Here is a 20893-nt window from a genome sequence, read left to right on the forward strand (position 1 = left end):
CGCCCCACTGCCGAGTGTGCCGATCGCCCACCCCAGGCCCGAGAAAACAACAGAGGGTGACCACAGCCGTCAGTGGAGGTGACTGAAAATCTGTAAAGGCAAACATGGGGCCTTCAGGTTCCTTAATGCAGCAGGGTCATGCGACAAAGCTGATCACCCCCAAGATGGAGATGTCCCTACCACTGCCACACCTGCAAGTGACCCACGGCGGGCCTCCAGGCTGCCCCTTCTCCTTCTCCTCATCATCTAGAAAGGTGACACATCTGTGTGTCTGCGGTCAGGAAACCACTGAGTTGTTTGGGGAGTTGGTAATTACTAGTGTAACCACTCGGAGAAGGCAATGGCACCCCACTCCAGTACTCTTGCCTGGAAAATCCCATGGACGGAGGAGGCTGGTAGGCTGCAGTCCATGGGGTCGCTAAGAGTCGGACATGACTGAGCAACTTCACTTTACTTTTCACTTTCATGCATTGGAGAAGGAAATGGCAACCCACTCCAGTATTCTTGCCTGGAGAATCCCAGGGACAGGGGACCCTGGTGGGCTGCTGTCTATGGGGTCGCACAGAGTCGGACACGACTGAAGCGACTTAGCAGCAGCAGCAGCAGTGTAACTACTTACTGAAACGAAAAATAAGACAAAAACACTGAACTCTGACTTGGAGAGATTGGGAAGGAAGGGAGAGAAGAAGGGGAGAAAGGAAGCCCGTATCTGGACCCTTCAGTTTCACTGGAGAAAATCACACAGCTGGGAGGATCTGTGTCACAGTAAACATGGGGTCCAGGCTTCCCTGTGGCTCAGTGGTAAAGAATCTGCCTGAAATGCAGGAGACCCAGGTTCAATCCCTGGGTTGGGAAGATTCCCTGGAGAAGAAAATGGCACCCCACTCCAATATTCATGCCTGGGAAATGCCATGGACAGAGAAGCCTGGTCGGCTACAGTCCATGGGGTCACAAGAGTCAGACACAACTTAGTGACTAAACCACCACCACAAGCACAGGCATTTACCTACCCAGGCTCCATCCCAGTGCAGGTCATGGTCTTTTCACCTTTTCTAACCTCCCAAGCCTCAGGCCCCTCACTCTCAGGAGCCGATCTGCACTCCCTCTTTAGAAAAAGGAGGAGAAAAGAGTGAAAAATGCCTTTACCCATCTCACCACCATCACCAAGTCTCCAAACACTCCAGGATCAGGTCCCTCCTTCCCTCACTTGGGTTGGGATGGAGACAGTGACATTACATGAGGCCCTCCTCTGGCTCTGTCCACAGCAAGACGGGGTGTGAAGATCAGAGTGTGGAGGTGGCCTTGCTGATGCTGAGTCTGGTTCAGAGTCAGAAAAACCCAAAGTCTGCCAACCTCCTTTAAATGGAAGCACAGAGGCTATTCTTCCCAAAGGTGAGAAAGCCTGGGGACGAGGTTCTGAGAGGAGTGAGGCTTCTTCCACTCCAGCCTTTCTCCTGCTACCTGATCCCTCCTGGGTCCCTGCCTACTCAGTGGTCACCGATTCTCACCATTTCCATATGCTCTGGCCCCTCACTGAGCAGGGTTCCCCCTGGATCCCATCACCTCCCATTACTGACCCATTTCTCCCCATTCCCAGTAAACCTGCACTGAGGAGACGCCAGCGTCCAGGCTGGTCTCTTCTTCCCCAGTCGCTCCACCCCCCACCCTAGGGTACTTCCTGCCCTCATCCTCTTAACATTTTGCCATTGATGGCCATTGCTTCTCATTTTCCTTTTCTGAGTCATATTTCTGGGCTGGATCCCAAAATGTTGGTGTTCTCCGGGATTCTCACTCAGGCTCTTCTCTCATCTTACTGTACACTTGCTCTTAGAGGTGCTGGCCACGCCCTGGCCCAGATGACAGTATATCAGGTATACCAACCAGCTCCCCACCAGCTTGACCCAAGCCTGTCCTCTGAGCTCCACATCTACTCTTCCATCTGCTGTTTGATACTCCACTCAGATGCATTCACAGCATCTCAAACTGACCAGGGCCACACCTGAGCCTATGCTTTCTCCTCGCTCACCCCTGAACTACTCCAACTCCAGTGGCCCCTGCATCAGGGAAAAGCACATCCACCCAGCCTTCCACACTAGACTCCCTCAAACACACCTCGACTTGGCTTCCTTTCCCCAGCTGCACTGCTCAGCAGTCCAAGCTCCCATCCTTTCTCCTGGGAGTGGTAATGACCTCCTAATGGCTTTCGAGAACCCCATCTCACTCCCCTCAAATCCATCTTCTACTCTGATACCTCCTTATCTTCCGAAAATGACATGATCACATGACTCCTTTGCTTAAATACTTTAATAACTGCCCAAAGGCTTTTGAACAAAATGTAACCTTAATTCGAGCCAACCATCTCTTTCTAACAGGCCCCATCTACTTCTCCAGTCCTGTCTGTGTCATTCTTCTTTCTCTGGGATGATCCCTTCTGTTTGTTCGTCCACCTCCCCTGTTCACCCTGTTTCCTGGCCCGTGAGGCTGACCAGTCCTGAGGGCATCGCCAAGCTGCCCACACCCCCTGACTTCTGCAGGCTCAGGGCAGTGGGAGCCCCCACAGAAGATCAGAGGAAGGAAGGAGAGTCAAGGCAGTCACTAACCCCCAGCTCATTTCCTGATGAGTTTCCTCAGCTTGCTGCATTTGCCAACCAAAGATCACTCCTCCTGGGAAGTAGGCCTCTCCTTCCGGGTGCTGGGACCCACTACATCCTTGCCTGAGCTCACCAGGCTTATGGACAGTGACAAGGCAACCATCACAGGACTCTACCCAGCCTTTGTGGTCTCTTGACATCCAGCCCACACCTTCAAAAACTGTGCCCTTATTAAACACTCCAGGCATTTTCTCATCCATGAGCACCATCTACTTCCTGTAGGGATTCTGCCTGGTGTATCCTTGTCCTCAGTACTCCTGCCCTCTGATCTTTTCTCCAAATATTCAGCCTCGCCACAGCTGAGGCTGGTCCTTGTGCTCCACCTGACCCACAGGCTTGACTAAATGCTCCACTGTGCACTCCCAGTATGCAATCTCCTCTGCCAATGACACACTCCACAGCACTCCATTACTGATGTATCCCTTTAATTAGCTCCACAAAGACAGGGACCATGTCGGTGGCACCCAATTCCTCCAGTGCCTGGCACCCAGCAGATGCTCAATCAGTACACGTTGACCAACACGCACTCATTTCTCCAAGTTTGAGATCAAACCCAGTCAATCCCAAGGAAAATCAATCCTGAATATTCATTGAAAGGACTGATGATATAGCTAAAGCTCCAATACTTTGGCCACCTGATATGAACAGCTGACTCGTTGGAAAAGACCCTGATGCTGGATACTGCGAAAGATTGAGGCCAGGAGGAGAAGAGGGTAACAAAGGATGAGATGGTTGGATGGCACCACCAACTCAATGGACAAGAGTTTGAGCAAACCCTGGGAGATGGTGAAGGACAGGGAAGCCTGGTGTGCTTCAGTCCATGGGTAGCAAAGAGTTGGACACAACTTAGTGACTAAACAACAACATACTCATTTCTCCAAGTTTACCTAGTGGATAACCTGATTGATATTGAAAGTTGCATTCTAGCTTGCATATTACACATGTAGAATTGCTACGCAAATAGCTTCAGATGACCTTGGGTAAAAAGTGACATCATTCGTTTCCAAATTCCAGAGGTAATCAAAACTCATCCTTCATTTTGACAGTCATGAAGTCCAAAAAATTTATGAGTGCTAGGATATGTATAAGTAGATTTGAGGGCTAGATTCCAATTAGTTTCATCTTCATAAGAAATTAGTCTTGCATAGCAGACCCAAAGTAATATATAATGAAAAGCATTATAAATATTTGATTAGTGGTTTATTATTATTGAACTCTGTTGACCACATAACACTATGGTGTCCAAATTCCTTTATATATTAAAAAGTCTATGTCCTACAAGCCTGTAGTCCAAACACAGGTTCTCATACCTGCCTCCTTCCAGGTCAGCCTCCTGAGCCTTTTGACGGCTACTAGGGAACTGGTTCTTGTCCTTGATCTTTTTGCTTTTTCCAATTTTATTTGTTTTGTTTTGTTTTATTTTCATTTTTTTTTTTCATTTTTACTGGGATACAGTTGACTTACAGTGTTGTGTTGTGTCCTTGGTTTTTTGATTACCCTTAACTACTGTCAACCTAATCACAGGTTCTCGATCCTCCCACCCTCACACTCTCTGGGGGACAGTTCTCCTGTCCACACCCCTTGGAAAGTTTCAGTCCTCTCCCTAGACCAGAGGAGTGGAATGGAGGAATTGGCAGGGAGACTCAAGAAGGAGAGAGATATGTATACATATAGCTATTCACTTCATTGTACAGCAGAAATTAACACAATATTGTAAAGCAACTATATCTCGATTTTTAAAAATAGGAAAAAATAAGCAAAAGATTTGAAGGGACATCTACCTACAATATATATAAAAATAGCTAGTAAGCACATGAAAATATATTCAACAGTATGTCTTTCAGTTCAGTTCAGTTCAGTTCAGTCACTCAGTCATGTCCGACTCTTTGCAACCCCATGAATTGCAGCATGCCAGGCCTCCCTGTCCATCACCAACTCCTGGAGTTCACCCAAACTCATGTCCATCAAGTCAGTGATGCCATCCAGCCATCTCATCCTCTGTTGTCCCCTTTTCCTCCTGCCCCCAATCCCTCCCAGAATCAGAGTCTTTTCCAATGAGTCAACTCTTTGCATGAGGTGGCCAAAGTATTGGAGTTTCAGCTTTAGCATCATTCCTTCCAAAGAACACCCAGGACTGATCTCCTTTAGAATGGACTGGTTGGATCTCCTTGCAGTCCAAGGGACTCTCAAGAGTCTTCTCCAACACCACAGTTCAAAAGCATCAATTCTATGGTGCTCAGCTTTCTTCACAGTCCATCTCTCACATCCATACATTACCACTGGAAAAACCATAGCCTTGACTAGACAGAACTTTGTTGGCAAAGTAATGTCTCTGCTTGTCAATATGCTATCTAGGTTGGTCATAACTTTCCTTCCAAGGATTAAGCATCTTTTAATTTCATGGCTGCAATGTCTTTAGGGAAATGCAAATTAAAACCACCCTGAGATACCACTTCACACCCGGTAGAATGGCTGTAACAGATAAGATAAACAGTATCAGTGTTGACAAGGATGTGGAGACATTGAAATCCTTACAACACAGCTGGTGGGAATGTAAAATGGTGCATCTATTTTGGAAACAGTTTGATGGCTTCTTAAAAAGGTACACATAAGTTTACCACATGACACAGCATGTCTGCTCCTCAGTACAGACCCAAGAAAAATGAAAATACATCTCCACACAAAAACTTGTACACAAATTTTCATAGCAGTATTATTCATAGCCAAAAGTGGAAACCATCCAAATGTCCATCAACTGGAGAGTGAGTAAACAACGTGTGGTTCCTCCGTATGATAGGATATATTTGGCAATAAAAAGGAATAAAGGATTGATGTGTGCTACAACATGGAGGAACTTTAAAAACACTACTGTTTGTGAGAGAAACCAGTCAGTAGACCATAAATTGTGTGAAATACACAGAAAAGACCTCTATAAAAGCAGGAGAGTAGAATTCACAAACATAGAAAACAAACTTATGGTTACCAAAGGGAAGGAGGAGAGGGATTAACAGATACACACGATGATATATAAAACAGATGAACAACAAGGGCCTACTGTATAGCACAGGGAACTGTATTCAATATCCTGTAATATCCTGTAATGAAAGAGGTGACAGAGGATGAGACGGTCGGATGGCATCACCAACTGAGTGGACATGAGTTTGAGCAAACTCCAGGACATAGTGAAGGACAGGGAAGCCTGGGGTGCTGAAGTTCATGGGGGTGGCAAAGAGTCAGATATGATTTAGCAACTGAACAACAACCTATAATGGAAAAGAATATATATATATATATAATATGTGTAATATATATATAAATAAGTGAAACACTTTGAAACTAACACAACACCTGAAATTAACACAACATTGTAAATCAACTATACTTCAATAAAGAATGTTTTCAATTAAAAAAAAATAGTTGAGTAGAGCGTGTTGCCCAAGCCTAGGGGCTGATGGTGGGGATGCGGAGTGAACGCAAATAAACATGAGAGATACTTTTGGGTGGTGGAGAAATGTTTTGCTAAAATATTTCTAAAGTTGGACTGTGGTGGTATTTGTACAACTCTGTAAACTTACTAAAAATCAATGAATTGTACTTAAAACAAGAGAGTCATGTGCTATGTAAATTATGCCTCAAAAAAGATGCTAACAATATAATTAAATTAAAATACAATTAAAAAGTAGATAAACAGACAATAAAACGAGCCTTGTGATTACCCAGTACAGACCCCACCTTGCCTTGGACTACAGTCAACCGATGCGTGTCTGCGTCCCCATTGAGACTAGTGCTTCTTGCCATCTGGCATTTTCATTTTTGTTATATCCACAGTAGAGTCTCCTGACTACAGTGAGCATGCAATAATTATTTGTTGAATTGAACTCCAGTGAAAGTTAAAAAAGGCATTTTTCTGGACATCAAAAGAATGCTTTAAAAAAAAAAAAGTTTTCACAAAATGCTTCCCCTCAGCATCCCCATGTAGGTGATGCAGGAAAGTGTGATGATGTGGGTGTGAGAAGCAGATATGACATTTAGCTAAAGACCCAGCAAGTCTGTATTTGGGGAAAAAAATACAGCAGCAGTGAATGTGCGTTGCTTCCTGATTTCGAGCCAGATTACGGTGGCGCTCCAGAAGGGGCAGCCATCCGTCCCCACTCCACAATGCCAGAGGCTGCTGGCTCCTCTGCTAAAACTGTCAGATTACACCCCACATGGCTGAGCATGTGGACAAAGAAGACAGCTGAAGCTGCTTTTAAGTTTAGTCTAAGTGTTATCGTGCTTCTGCTTGTGGGACATGGAAGAATAGAGAATCCCACTCAGGAACTTGTGATGGGTCCTGATGAAGCTGGGACTGGACCCATCACAAGTCCCTGAGTGGGATCGCACACCCCCAGGACTGCACCCAGGAGGGTTTGCTGTTGTTCAGTCACTAAGTCATGTCAGACTATTTGCGACCCCATGGACTGTAGCCCACCAGGTCCCTCTGTCCATGGGATTCTAGAGAATACTGGAGTGGGCTGCCATTTCCTTCCCCAGGGGACTCTACTGACCCAGGGATCAAACCTGTGTCTCTTGCATTCTGGATGGTCTCCTGTATTGCAGGCAGATGCTGTAAGCTGAGCCACAGGGAAGCCCGAGGTTGATAATCTTGACTCCTAAGTACCACCCTATACCTCACCAGCAATCCATCAGAAGAATGTCCATGAGCTGACCAGGCCCCCTACAATGCTCACCCCTAATATTGACTTTAAAAACTCTTCCCTGAAAGCCAGCAGGGAACTGAGTTCTTCTGAGAATAAACTGCCCATTCTCCTTGCTTGACCCTGTAATAAACACCATGTTAGTAGATTGATTTTATTGTAATTTGCACAAGTGAACTCAAGGTCGGTTCCATAACATCATATATCAGCCAGAACCCCAAAATCAGCATCTGCAGCTCTGCATTTTAGAGAGCCATCACTTTAAGTGAGCATTTCTTTTTAAAACTTTTACCCTTCATAAATAAATCCTGGCTTCATGCACTGAAGTATCTGATACCTACCAAGAGCTTAATAATGCTTGTTGAATTTTAATTCACTTAGTTGTTCCCGCAAATTCACCAACATGAATCATGAAGAAAAAACATAACAAGACTTCAATTTCACCCCAAAATGAGCCTAAACAAGGACAGAATCTTTTTTATAGGAACTGGGAAGGGGGCTTGAAATTGTGGCAGAGCTGGTGGGTCAAGAAGAGAGAGGTGAGTCCAGGAAAGAGAAGAGAAGAAGGGAGGATGAAGTCAGTGCACCTGAGAGAGACTGAGAGAGCCTGCGGACCAGAGGGCAACCAGCTCAGCTGTGGGTCACTCTTCAAGCCTGCCTTACTTTCTCATCTTGAGAAATCTGTATCCCCCACCTAGCTCTTCATGCTGAGCCAAGCAGAGTAGGTTTCCTGATCACTCATATAGTGTCTCACACAGGAGAGGCCTCTGGGTCCCTACGAGTCCACTTGGTCTTGGATATGACTCACTATGTTCTCCACTTGAAGCATCAGCACTCCAGTGAAAACAGAGCATCCCTTCTCTGCCCCCCAGTTTCCTAGTACTGGAGAATAGAAGAGACGGCTTATAGGGAGAAGAACCATAGATCAAGAAAAGGTTTTAAGGTGTCTATGGAAAATGTCATTGGCTAAATAGGGAGTGAAGCTTTATTTATTTATTTTTAATTTAACTGCAGCATCACTGACTCAATGGACATGAATTTGAGCAAACTCAAGGAGATATTGAAGGGCAGGGAGGCCTAGTGTGCTGCAGTCCATGGGGTTGCAAAGAGTTGGACACAACTTGAGTGACTGAACAATAATTAGCTTGAGAAATGACTTTGAGAGTTCCAAGTGGATACATCTAGTCAACTGAAACTCGGTTAAAGCTAGATGCAGTAAGCAATGGGCATGCATGTTACCATCCACGAAAAGAGCAGAGAATAAAGACAGATGAGAGACTGGGCCTGAGCATTAAGAAATTCTAACACTGAAAGGCTGTACATGAGCTAGCAAAGCGGAATGAGATAGAGACCAGAAAAACATGAGAAAGCAGAAGAGTAAGAGAAGCTGGAAGCCAAAGGAAGAGACTGTTACAATGAGGAAAGAGAGGTCACTGGTGTTGAACAAGACTGTGAGGAGGGAGAACAGCACACTACATGTAGCAGGAAGCCACTGGTGACTTTGCAATAGACTGAAGGGAAAGGGCTGATGGGTGTAGGTGGATTGGGTGTTGAGTGAACCCAAGGTAAGAACATGGGGCCAATCAATGTCGACATATTTTTAGAGAAAACTGACTTTGAAGTGCAAAAAGAGAGAAAAGAGGATAACAGAAAGTGAAGTAATAAACAAAGAGCAAATTTGTATGAAAATATAGCCAAATATACGCTAAAAAGTATAATAAAAATGGTCAAACCAGCAGAAATAAAATACTATTTCATTCCATAGGACACTAGAGAATGAAATAATTGAATCTGAAGCCAAATCTCTTTGACCTAAAGACTATGGTTGGTCAAGGGAACAGAAGTCCAGGAGATTGAACATATGGGCATCAGTCTAAATAACTGGCACATGAAGACCAGTTGGTGGGGCAGGCCTGATTCATCAAATCTTTAGGACACCTGTACTTTTCCAGTGGTCACATAGACACAGTTGATATCCACTGCTGCCACAAAGCAACCATCTCATCCAAGAGGAAGCAACAGCAAAGGCCCTAATAAGCATCTGTTTACCAGAATGCAACTGAAGTGTGCTGAAGACAGCTTTAGTTGTGCCCCCAAACTAGGGGCCAGATGTGCTGGAGAAGACTCTTGAGAGTACCCTGGTCTGCAAGGAGATCAAATCAGTCAATCCTAAAGGAAATCAACCCTGAATAGTCACTGGAAGGACTTATGCTGTCTGAAGCTCCAATACTTTGTCCACCTGATGCGAAGTGCTGACTCCCTGGAAAAGATCTGGATGCTGAGAAAGACTGAAGGCAAAAGGAGAAGGAAACAGCAGATGAGATGGTTAGATGGCATCACCACCTCAATGGACATGAATTTGAGCAAACTCCAAGGGATAGTGGAGGACAGGGAACCTGCGGTGCTGCAGTCCACAGGGTTGCCAAGAGTCAGGCATGACTTAGCGACTGAACAACGACAAAATGCTTCAAGCTGTGCAATGTCACTGAAATCTTAAGAACAACCAGTGTGGGAGCCCACCTTTTGGTATAGTCGAGAAAGGACCAAAGTTACAAGTGCTGAAATCTCTCCTGAAAAGACACGCTATGAAACAAGAAAGACTGCTTTCTTTCAGTTACAGTAATCCCCATTTTATTTTTAATATTATTTTTCTTGTTTTTTATTTTTATTTTTGGCTTCAGTGTCCAGCACATGAGATCTTAGTTCCCTGACCAGGGATAGAACCTGATCCCCCTACTTTGGAAAGGTGGAATCTTAATCACTGGACCACCAGGGAAGTCCCTTAATCCCTATTTTAAAAGCTCACATAACGTTGTGCACAGATGAGGAGGGAGCTGGTTATCTCTATTGTGTTCATATGAAAGCCTTAGAAGTAACTGATGAATAAACAGTGAGATGTTGATACTTTGGTTAATCTTGAGGAAGAGGATAAAATGGAAGAAGAACATGATATATTGACCTATAGACATGATTAACTTGGAACCACATCCTTGCAGCTGTTCAGTTCAGTTCAGTCACTCAGTCATGTCCGACTCTTTGCAACCCCATGAACCGCAGCACACCAGGCCTCCCTGTCCATCACCAACTCCCAGAGCGCACCCAAACCCATGTCCATCACATCAGTGATGCCATCCAACCATCTCATCCTCTGTCGTCCCCTTCTCTCAATCTTTCCCAGCATCAGGGTCTTTTCAAATGAGTCAGCCCTTAGCATCATGTGGACAAAGTATCGGAGTTTCAGCTTCAACATCAGTCCTTCCAATGAACACCCATGACTGATCTCCTTAAGGATGGACTGGTTGGATCTTCTTGCAGACCAAGGGACTCTCAAGAGTCTTCTCCAACACCACAGTTCAAAAGCATCAATTCTTCTGTGCTCAACTTCCTTCATAGTCCAACTCTCACATCCATACATGACCATAGCCTTGACTAGACAGACCTTTCTTGGCAAAGTAATGTCTCGCTTTTTAATATGCTATCTAGGTTGGTCATAACTTTCCTTCCAAGGAGTGTCTTTTAATTTCATGGCTGCAGTCACCATCTGCAGTGATTTTGGAGCCCAGAAAAATATAGTCAGCCACTGTTTCCACTGCTTCCCTATCTATTTCCCATGAAGTGATGGGACAAGATGCCATGATCTTAGTTTTCTGAATGTTGAGCTTTACGCCAACTTTTTCACTCTCCTCTTTCACTTTCATCAAGAGGCTCTTTAGTTCTTCTTCACTTTCTGCCATAAGGGTGGTGTCATCTGCATATCTGAGGTTATTGGTATTTCTCCCGGCAATCTTGATTCCAGCTTGTGCTTCCTCCAGCCCAGCATTTCTCATGATGTACTCTGCATATAAGTTAAATAAGCAGCGTGATAATATACAGCCGTGACATACTTCTTTTCCTATTTGGAACCAGTCTGTTGTTCCATGTCCAGTTCTAACTGTTGCTTCCTGACCTACATACAGGTTTCTCCAGAGGTAGGTCAGCTGTACAGGCAAAAATAAGAACACTAGAATTGGGACTTCCCTGATGGTACATTGGATAAGAATCTGCCTACCAATGCAGGGGACCCGGATTCAATCTGGGAAGATCCCATGTGCTGAGGAGCAACTAAGTCTGAGCACCACAACTACTGAAGCCCTTCCTCTCCACAATGAAGAGTAGCAGTTGCCCGCCCCCACTCTCCACATCTAGAGGAAGCCTGTGTGCAGCAACAGAGACCCAGCACAGCCAAAAGTGAATAAACAATTTTTTTAATTAAAAAAAAAAAAACTAAGACCATCCACAAGAGGCAACAAAGCAAGCTAGGTAACAGGAGGTAAACCGGATAACTGAAATGTCCAGGCTTCACGAACTAACTATCAATTATTTAATGGTAATGGAAACTAATAGGAAGATCCATTGATCTCAGATTCTCATGAATGGAAAACAGCAATTCCTGAGGCAACTGAATGCTTAAAAATGTGATGATAATTTACAGGGGCTTCCCAGGTGGCGCTAGTGGTAAAGAATCTGCCTGCCACTCCAGGAGACATAAGTTCGATCCCTGGGTTGGGAATATCCACTGGAGGAGGAAATAGCAACCCATGCCAGTGTTCTTGCCTGAGAAATCCCATGGACAGAGGAGCCTAGAGGGATACAGTCCGTAGAGTCGCAAAGGGTCGGACATGACTGAAGCAACTTAACACAAATAAAGACAAGTAATTGAGAGGATACATAGCAAATCTTCTACACATGACTTGAAGGAAAATGCTCAAATGCTGCAGCCCTGTGATGGAGGCAAACAGTTAAAACTGAAGGTTTAGGGGGCAACTGGTACAAAGAGATTGACCATCATCAACCTCAGCCTTCAAGTTGTGGCCATTCTGTTGATTCCTAGTTACAAAACAAACAAACAAACAAAAAAGCAACATGAATTTGAGTAAATTCCAGGAGATAATGGAGGACAACGGAGCTTAGCATGCTGCAGTCCATGGGGTCGCAGAGAGTCGGACACGGCTCAGTGACTCAACAACAAGAATACAACAACTTCAACCTAAGCTGTGTTGGTGTACCAGGAGGAGCCTGAAATTTCCTCAGGACAACTAGGAATGGACAGGCTGACAGAAGATAAGGCTGTTTTCACCCAGCAAGCTCCCCTCCTGGAGCCTACAACCTGGGCTGGCACAAGTAATGCTACTAAGACAGGTTGCTCCCACCCTGAGACTCAGGACCCCATTCAGTACAGAGGAACAAATGGAGGTCCCTTTATCTCCAGGATAAGACCAACTTCTGGTGGAAAAAAATGAAAAGATAAAATTCTCCAACACTAATCAAATCTCTTCCACTTAATGAGCACCAGAGTCTTCTAGGGCATCTGAGATGATGTCTGTCTTACAAAAGAAATCCTTGGAGAGTGCCAGTGAGGGCCATGTGACAGACACTGAACTCTGTTTCCTTTTCCAGGGTATTTTCATTTGCATTAAGACCATTTGACTGGATGTTTACAACAACTTCACGAGGTAAAAATGGGAATCAGTATGAGCCAGATTTCAGGGATTTGGGTCAAAAATACTGGTCCTGAGTTGGAAGATATGGGTTCAACCTGAACACTCACCTCAAGTGTTCTTGGGTGGTTTTTTCCAACCTTCCTGACTCTGTTTGCTTATCTGTAAAGGGCAGAGAGCTGTGAAATAAAGGATTTTTATGTGAGTTAAATGTGATCATCAAAGATGATACTGCAGCACCTGGCACAATGGAAGTTCCCAATAGACTGTAACTATCACTCTTATCCATCCATCCATCCATCCATCCACGCATCCATCAGGTGCTCAGTCACGCCTGACTCTTTGCAACCCCATGGACTGTAACCTGCCAGGCTCCTCTGTCCATGGGATTTTCCAAGCAAGAATACTGGAGTGGGTTGCCATTCCCTCCCCAACAGGATCGTCTCAATCCAGGGATTAAACCCACATCTCCTTTGTCTCCTGCATTGGCAGGTGGACTCTTTACTGCTTGAGCCATTGGGGAAGTCCCGTGTTCATCCTCATCCCCATCACCACAGATAAGGCCACTCGGTTAGAGCTTGTAAGATCCAACCAGGAATAGAGAGTGCAGTTCTGAGCACCACCCCCCCGCCCCCCACCACCCCCAGTTTATCACTTCTTCCAATTTACCATGCAAACTTAAAAAGCAGCAAAAGCAGTTTTATTAAAGGGTCAAGCTCTTATTTTAAATGTGTACTTTTTAAGTTTTTATTGGAGTACAGTTGCTTTAGCATGCTTTGTTACTTTCTGCTACACAGCAAAGTGAATTGGTTATACATATACATATATGCTGAAGCTGAAACTCCAGCAATTTGGCTACCTGATGGGAAGAACTGACTCACTGGGAAAGACCCTGATGCTGGGAAAGATTGAAGGCAGGAGAAGGGGATGACTGAAGATGAGATGGTTGGATGGCATCACTGACTCGATGAACATGAGTTTGAGCAAGCCCTGGGAGATGGTGATGGACAGGGAAGCCTGGCCTGCTGCAGTTCATGGGGTTGCAAAGAGTCAGACACGACTGAGAGACTGAACTGAACTGATATCCCCTCTTTTTTAGATTTCCTCCCCATTTAGGTCAAGCATTGAGTAGAGTTCCCTGTGTTATACAGTAGGTTCTCATTAGTTATAAATGTGTATTTTAAATAAATGGAAGCCAGAGGCCTACAGAGAGAGTGGTAGTGTGGCTTGAAGTGAAAAAAAAAAAAAAATGACTATGGTTTGTCCTTAACTCTGCACTCAAATTGTTTGATGATGAATTCAGGATATCAAGATGTTGGAAGTTTTTACTGCCTCTGAAATTAAAAAAAAATTTTTTTGTAAAGTGTGTGTGATGATCATCATGACAGGAGAACCAGGTGGAGGTGACAGAATCACCTACACCAGAGACCCTTAGCACCATCCTAGATACCAAAGTGCTAACCCAGCAGATAGCACCTCGTTTGTCTGAAAGCAGCATGACAGGGTTGCCTGCAGAGCAAACTTCTTTCTTAAGAATAGATACCTTGAGTCTTGAGAATATACACTTGTATTCATTTTACTTTTCCGATGCTGTACTTCCAAGGGCTCAAACATACCAAAACTTCCCCAAGATATAATGAGAATACATCCAGGAGAAAGAAATACAAACCCCAAAATCTATACATATTTTCCAGCACTCCTGCTTTTTGAGGTTCTCTATTATATCTCACGCTGAACACTGAAGGTGAATTTCACAGCACTGAAAGTCACTACACTCACTTCTGCAAGAGGTAAGGATTGAAATCTCATAAGCCAAATAATGGGTTATCTTTATTTAAACATATGCAGTAAATTAGATTTTTTTTTCTTGGTGCCAACAACTAGGAATACATACTTCCTATTTCTAAGCAATTTCAGGTTTAATTAGGATTCTCTAAGCCCCATTTGTCTTAACAATTTGACAGCTCCGGCTTCCCCTTCCACACCCACACTTTTCCTCCTTCACTCTCTTCCCCACTTGCAGTATCTTATTCCATATAAATGCCAGGAGGAAAGGGAAGCGAGCATAGATGCAAATGAGATCACTTGTTTCATCTGTGAACACGCCACTTTCAAGGCACCTTTGATAAAAGGTTATTTTCCCTCGACTGACAATTATCTCGAAGCTAATTATTAAAGTGTCTTATTAAAATGTGCATGTTTGAGGGGTTTCTATGGGAGTTGGAGATGAAAACCCCCTGGAAGAAAAATATGACATCACAGGGAAAACGTGCAGGAGCACGCCCTGTTTGTCCATTTAAATTAGTTTCATCATCCATAACAAGTGTTTAAAGAGCAGAAAAGCAAGCATGATGCATAATGCATTGTGTCATGATGCATAATAATTAGGCCTGCTCCCTGCCACCCTGTCTCCCAAGACTTAAAAATCTCTCCGAGTAAGCATTTTGTTCTAAAGGCTTTGACAAAAATGCCATTTAGGGACTTTCAAATTTACAGCCAGGCAATTTGTCACCATTTATATGAGAGGGAAGAAGGTAAAAGGAGTATAATGCCGCACAGTTCATCACTTCACAAACCTCCTGGTGATGAATGCTCGCAGGCCTCCACTTCAATAAAGCAGCAGTCGGTCCCTGCAAGGCGGGGTGGCGGTGGGGGTGGGGGTGGGGGTGGGGGTGGGGGTGGGGAGGAGCTGCCTGCATGCGGACCCTCCCAAGCCAAGCACTGCTTTTCCTTTAAAAAGAAAGAAAGCCAAGTAACATGTTCGGTCCATGCTCCAACAGGAGCAGAATGATTTACTCTGAGAACAGCCCAGGTTAACTGAAGATCTAGAAACAGATTTCCAACTTCGTATATGCTTCTCCAATTCACCAAGACTGTAGTTAGTTAACCGTGGCAAGGCATTTGAAACATTCTTCATTCTAAAACATCACTTTTAGAAGAAATGATAAAGTCTAAGATAGCACTAAATTTATGTAACAAAAAAAAAAAAAAAAAACACAGCTGAACCAAAAATGAAAATAGACCTTCTTTGGAATGAGACATTGTTATTTTTAAATGACCAATTATTTTAAAAGAAAATGCTTTTTTTCTGGATGTAGAATAAAATTTAGAACTGAAGTACAAATGTGACTTTTCCCATTGAAGCAGGAAAGGAAATCAGGGGCTTGCAATTGAATAAGCCTTATGCACCATCCTTCTCCTTCCATCCCCACTTCATTTAATACTGAGAACCTTCTGTGTGTGGATTCTTTACCAGCGACCAGGGCTACCTATCCAAGAAAACCTAAATGAGGAATAGCAGAGAGCAGATAGGTGTCTGAAAGCTGATGATTAGGACTAGTTGAAAAGGGCTAATGTAAACAATTTAATGAGTGAACAATTAATGGAGTCCAAAAGGCAGATTCAAGTAACCAGAAAAATTGTCTTTCAGCTAATTTAACATTTTATCATAATTGAACACAGATCGCCTGGAGCCAGGACTGTGTGTTGGCTGCACCCAGGGACGAGCAATTTCCAGCTCTGTGCTAATCCCTCCCAAACAGGGAAGTAAAATCTGGTCACCAGGACATCTTCTTGGATCTTCACAAAACCCAGGAGAAAAATGCAAGGACCAAACAAGGTCATAACTGTGTACATGTATCCAGTTAGCAGTCTTAATTTAGCATTCACTAAGCCAAGAATTTATATATGCTATTGATACTATGTGTAAAATAGATAGCTAATGAGAGCCTACTGGAGCTTCCCAGGTGGCACCAGTGGTAAAGAATCTGCCTGCCAATGCAGGAGACCCAGTAGACACAGGTTCGATCCCTGGATCAGGAAGATTACCCTGGAGAAAAAAGTGGCAACCCACTCCAGTATTCTTGCCTGGGAAATTCCATGGACAGAGAAGCCTGGTGGGCTACAGTCTGTGGGGTTGCAGAGTCAGACATGACTATTACCATTGTTACCATAAAATAGATAGCTAATGAGAACCTACTCTATAACACAAGGAACTCTACTTGATGCTCTGGGTGACCTAAACGGAAAGGAAATCCAAAAAAGAGGGGATATTTGTATATGTGTAACTGCTTCACTTTGCTTTCACTTTACAGCAGAAGCTAACATGAGCTTGTAAAGCAACTATTTTGATGTTGTTCAGTCGCTCAGGCATGTCTGACTCTTACTCCAACAAAAAATTAATTTTAAAATATTTTATTTGTGAAAACTCAAGCAATGCATTAGGTGTGAAAATCAGTTAAGAAGCTCAACTTCAACAAAAGGTAGCAAAATTCTGTAACAATAAATAAATAAAACACAGAGCCAATGGTATATAATTGCTAATTCTCACAATCTTCTATTATCCAAATCCATTGCAGTTGACCAAGGAGACCGTAGTGAGCCACTCTGTTAGGAAAGATCACACAAGATCGTATGTGTAGACAGATCTGCTTTGACCTATTTCTTCCCAGTGTCTTCTCCTCTCCTCTGTGTTCATGCATCTGGCACAATGGAAACTACTAGAGCTTGGAGGCAGATCAGCTTGGTTTGAAGCCTAGCTCTGGCCGAATCCTATTGCATTTTTTTGAAAGCAGTCAGTTTACATCTCTCTCCCCTCTCATCTCTCACACCATAGTTTGACAGGTGGCTGTCAAAGTCCTTTCTGTTACTAACAGTCCATGGTTCAAAGGCTCTGAAGCCTTAATCCCCCAAAAGTAGGCTGTCATTGTCAGAAATGTGCTGAGGTGCATTATTTGTGGAAGGTGAAATTTGTGAAGGAAGATGACGTGCATTAGGACAGGTAAATGAAGCTCCCTGCACGTGACCAGAAATATAAAGGGAACTTGGATAAAATATTAGAGTCATAAGGAGTATAGAGAAAAAGCAAAACATCATCTTAAAGTTAAGCCACAGAACGATGAGCAAAGATAAAGAAAGGAAAAAACAAGAGTAAGCAGCACAATATGGCTGGAGCCCATGTTCTTCCAGGGTTTATGCCATTGTAAATATCAGTGACCTCAGAAGTTTGAGTTAATCTCCTGAATAAGCAGTAACTTTTCTGTTGTTGTTGCTGTTCTTGTTGTTTAGTCGCTAAGTCACGTCTGACTCTTTACAACCCCATAGACTGTAGCCCACCAGGCTCCTCTGTCCATGGAATTCTCCAGGCAAGAATATTGGAGTGTTCCCTTCTCCAGGGGAAACCATTCCGTTCTCCAAGGGATCTAACTTCTCTGCAGATTACGTACATTTCATTATGCCTTTAACTTAGTAAATTGCTTCAAATCTATCAATAATTTCAGGGAGCAAATATCTTTAGCCCAATGTGGCATATGAGTATACTCCAATTTCCTAAATCATCTTTACTCTGTGGATATGTCATCATGTCTGACTTTTAGGCCCTATCAATTGGGACATTTTCAATTTTATCCTTGTTTCTCCCTTGTATGAGCCCTACTCAGTCCAAGCGTTCACCTTCTCACGGCAGTGGTTACTACATCAACAGCCCCGCTAAATATTCACCTCTCCACTTCCCAATCATTCTTTTATTTCACTTTCAGAGTATCTTTCTAAAACACCATTCAATGAGTCATACAGTAGAAATTTAAAAAGTAGAGTCATTCTTTTTAAATTAATTTTTTATTGGAGTAGAGTTGCTTTACAATGTTCTGTTAGTTTCTGCCATACAGCAAAGTGAGTCATTTATATGTTTACATATATATCCCCTCTTTCTTGCATTTCCTTCCCATGTAGGTCACCACATAGCAATAAGTAGAGTTTCCTGGGCTATTCAGTAGATTCTCATTAGTTACTTAATTAATATCTAGTAGTACATATATAGCAACCCACTCCAGTGTTCTTGCCTGGAGAATCCCAGGGATTCTCCTGGCGGGCTGCCGTCTATGGGGTCGCACAGAGTCAGACACGACTGAAGCAACTTAGCAGCGGTAGCAGCAGTACACGTATGCCAATCCCAATCTCCCAATTCATTCCATCCCCTCTTCCCTCCTGGTGTCTGTACACTTGTGTCTCCATTTCTGCTTTGTAAATAAGATCATCTGTACCATTTCTAGACTCCACATATATGTGTCAATACACAATATTTATCTTTCTCTTTCTGACTGACTTCACTCTGTATGAGAATCATTCTTTTTAAGAAGAGAAAATATGGAGTAAGAAATGGAGGTTGCTGTTTAGGAAACGAGTCTACTTCAATTGAAGGAAAACAGCAGCAAATCTCCCAGACATTCAGATGTATGGCCAGGAAAGCTGAAAGATGTTGAGTCTTTAGAAGACAGAGGACTAAACTGTAAATCCTATTTGCTCACTAAAAGAATTGCTGTGAAGATCTCAGGTAACAGTAAACTTAACTAGGTTATGAAAGTGATGAGTATTAGTCGCTAAGTAGTGTCTGACTCTTTTGCGACCCCATGGATTGTAGCCAGCCAGGCTCCTCGGTCCATGGAACTTTACAGTCAAGAATACTAGAGTGGGTAGCCAGTCACTTCTCAAGGGGATCTTCCTGATTCAGGGATCAAACCTGGGTCTTCTGCATGGCAGACAGATTCTTTACTGCCTGAGCCACCTGACTAAGTTATAATTTAGCTTAATAAAGATCATTTTTTCCCTGACACTCCTCACATAGGTGGATAAGGATCCTTTTCTAGTCAAATGATCTTAGCACAGATTTTGCCTTTACTTACTGTATCTGCAATGTGAACTCTATGTGTGCATAGACATCAAGGTCTATGAGACATATTTAAGATATTTATGGAAATCATAAAACATGGCTGGTGTTAGAATACTGCTGCTGCTAAGTCACTTCAGTTGTGTCCAACTCTGTGTGACCCCATAGACGGCAGCCCACCAGGCTCCCCTGTCCCTGGGATTCTCCAGGCAAGAACACTGGAGTGGGTTGCCATTTCCTTCTCCAATGCATGAAAGTGAAAAGTGAAAGTGAAGTCGCTCAGTCGTGTCTGACTCTCAGCGACCCCCCTTCCAGGCTCCTCCGTCCATGGGATTTTCCAGGCAAGAGTATTGGACTAAGAGGTCATAAAAGTTACCTTTTATAAATCTCTTCATTTCATTCATTTGTAACTGATGAGGAACTCACTGTCATCTTTTCCTGCCTGAACTAAAACTCTTTACATGTTTTTGAAACTGAAAGTGAAAGTCACTCAGCTGTGTCTGACTCTTTACTGGAGTAGATAGCCTTTCCCTTCTCCAGGGGATTTTCCCAACCCAGGGATTGAACCAGATCTCCCACATTGCAGGGGGATTCTTTACCAGCTAAGCCACCAGGGAAGCCCAAGAATACTGGAATGGGTAGCCTATCCCTTCTCCAGTGGATCTTCCCAATCTAGGAATCAAACCGGGGTCTCCTGCATTGCAGGCAGATTCTTTACCAACTGAGCTATCAGGGAAGCCCATGTTTTCGAAATTTAGTGCCAATTCTGGGGTTTAAAATAGCAACAGTCACTGCAGCCTCCAGACCACAGCTGTTTGCCACAAGCATGACTTCTGTAGCAGTGCCTCGGACCATTTCTAAACATCTCACCATAAAGTTAAAAAGTGAATTTTTCCCACTCAGCCTTGCTCTGAGAGTCTGAAAGCTTCTTTCTACAGTCTGAAATTAGCTCCTCAGCCTCCTGTAGACCCATGGATTAGTCTCCAAACCCACAAGCTGCACACATGTGTACACACACACATACACTCACACACACACACACACAGCACCTACCCCTATTCCTCAAATTGCTGTCCAACAGTGATTTATGACCTATAGGAGTCTGCTGAAGCTGCTCCTCTTCCAGGAAGTCTTCCTTGGTGTCAGCTAACAAAGCTTGCTCCTTCTTCTCTTTTTAAATTAAATGCCTTTTGTGAACCACGAGTAACCCACTTTTTAATTTAACTAAATTAGATTACCTAGTTTATCTCATTTTATTAGTTTATAATACCTCAAATTTTAAAAGATCTTATTTCCTTGTACTTGTATATGTCATTATTTCCCAATTAAATAGCCAATACTTTAAGGACATAAATCTTTATTCTTATTCCATATTCCCCAAAGGGCATAAAATAAGCACAGTAA

At 43.5% G+C, this 20893-nt stretch overlaps 1 protein-coding gene and 1 non-coding gene across 2 annotated transcripts in view; one reads left to right on the forward strand and one right to left on the reverse strand.

Annotated features, from left to right (window-relative positions):
* The window catches only part of DSCAM (DS cell adhesion molecule), an 857668-nt gene that overhangs the window by 809778 nt on the left and 26997 nt on the right, over positions 1-20893 (reverse strand). The window lies entirely within an intron of this gene.
* TRNAF-GAA (transfer RNA phenylalanine (anticodon GAA)) lies at positions 785-856 on the forward strand. Its single transcript has one exon. It is a non-coding gene; the product is annotated as a tRNA-Phe (tRNA).

This window comes from Bos indicus, chromosome 1 (assembly GCF_029378745.1).
Source record: "Bos indicus isolate NIAB-ARS_2022 breed Sahiwal x Tharparkar chromosome 1, NIAB-ARS_B.indTharparkar_mat_pri_1.0, whole genome shotgun sequence".
In the NCBI taxonomy this organism is placed as follows: Eukaryota; Metazoa; Chordata; class Mammalia; order Artiodactyla; family Bovidae; genus Bos; species Bos indicus.